This window comes from Bos indicus, chromosome X (assembly GCF_029378745.1).
Source record: "Bos indicus isolate NIAB-ARS_2022 breed Sahiwal x Tharparkar chromosome X, NIAB-ARS_B.indTharparkar_mat_pri_1.0, whole genome shotgun sequence".
In the NCBI taxonomy this organism is placed as follows: Eukaryota; Metazoa; Chordata; class Mammalia; order Artiodactyla; family Bovidae; genus Bos; species Bos indicus.
This window is the reverse complement of record NC_091789.1, coordinates 134,234,157-134,235,400: the sequence shown is the minus strand read 5'-3', so window position 1 is coordinate 134,235,400 and position 1,244 is coordinate 134,234,157. Positions and strand designations below refer to the sequence as shown.

The following is a 1,244-nucleotide window of genomic DNA, read 5'->3' as shown; positions in this document are numbered from 1 at the left end:
TTTCACCGCAGACAGTCCTTTTACCTAAAACACCAGAAAAAGGCAGTTTATCATCTATTCATTAGGGGGAAAATGTGTTAAATGGAACATACGAATAAAATCTCCTGTCCTTCCCAATAATTGTGTCTTTTTAAAAATTTTTTATTATTATTTTAAATTTTATTTGGCTGCATTGGGTCTTAGTTGCAACATGTGGGATCTAATTCCCTGACCAGGGAGCGAACCTGGGCCCCCTGCATTGGAAGTGCAGAGTCTTAGCCACTGGACCACCACGGAAGTCCCAATAATTGTGTCTCTTAACTTTCATCTAAAAATGTTTATACAAGTTTTGTAGGCCATTGGTATTTGAGAAAATGGAAGGAAAATGGTTATTACTGAAATAGTCTTAATGAAAAATAGTTTCAAATGTTCAAATTATGTTAAAAAAAAAAAAGCAAAGGGGGCAAAAGAAATCTTATTACAGTAGTACCCTGGCTGAAAGTTTCAACAAATTTAGTCTTAAAAAAACCTTCAGTAATAGTAATAAAGAAAGAGATCCTTTTCGTTTAACAGTGAGAATGATTAATTTGCCATTAGAAACACTTCACATTTTCCATAACTGATACTGGGAATCAAAGATGTATGGGAACTTTGTCTATATTTGAGGTTATACAAAAGCCTTGATGTATACAGAAATGGAAATTCTTGGGTCCTGCACCCAGAAATTCCAATTCATTAAGTCTGGGGGGTTGCCTGTGACTCTGTATTTTTAACAAACAGCCCTGGTGATTCTGATGTTGGTTTTCCAGGGACCACACCTGGAGAAGGCTGGTTGTGTAACCCTTCTAAGATTGTAACAGAGCCCAGCTCTGCTTGCCATCGTTTGCTCGCACAGCTGTTGCTAAATATCCTTTAACAAAGATCTTTAGGGAGATGACTTTCATACAGTTTGATATCTTGAGATACATTCTGAGTGATCCTCAGTTATGACAGTTAAACACCTTTGATTAATTCACTATACTCCTCCTGAAATTAGTGAATATACGAGGGTGTATCTGGTAACTGTCTACAACCACACTACATATTTGGCCAGAACCCTCTGGTTAAATAGAGGTGGGGCTGCCTATTCACCTAGATTTGAAATACAAATGAAATATTAGAATTCAAATGAAGGACTCTTAGCCTACCACCATTATATACTGGGGTCTTCCCTGGTGGCTCAGAGGTTAAAGCATCTCCCTGCAATGCGGGAGACCCGGGTTCGA

The 1,244-nt window shown here is 37.9% G+C and overlaps 1 non-coding gene across 1 annotated transcript; it reads right to left on the bottom strand.

Annotated features, from left to right (window-relative positions):
- Positions 1 to 203: 203 nt before the first annotated feature.
- TRNAG-UCC (transfer RNA glycine (anticodon UCC)) lies at positions 204 to 276 on the bottom strand. The gene has a single exon. It is a non-coding gene; the product is annotated as a tRNA-Gly (tRNA).
- Positions 277 to 1,244: the final 968 nt, after the last annotated feature.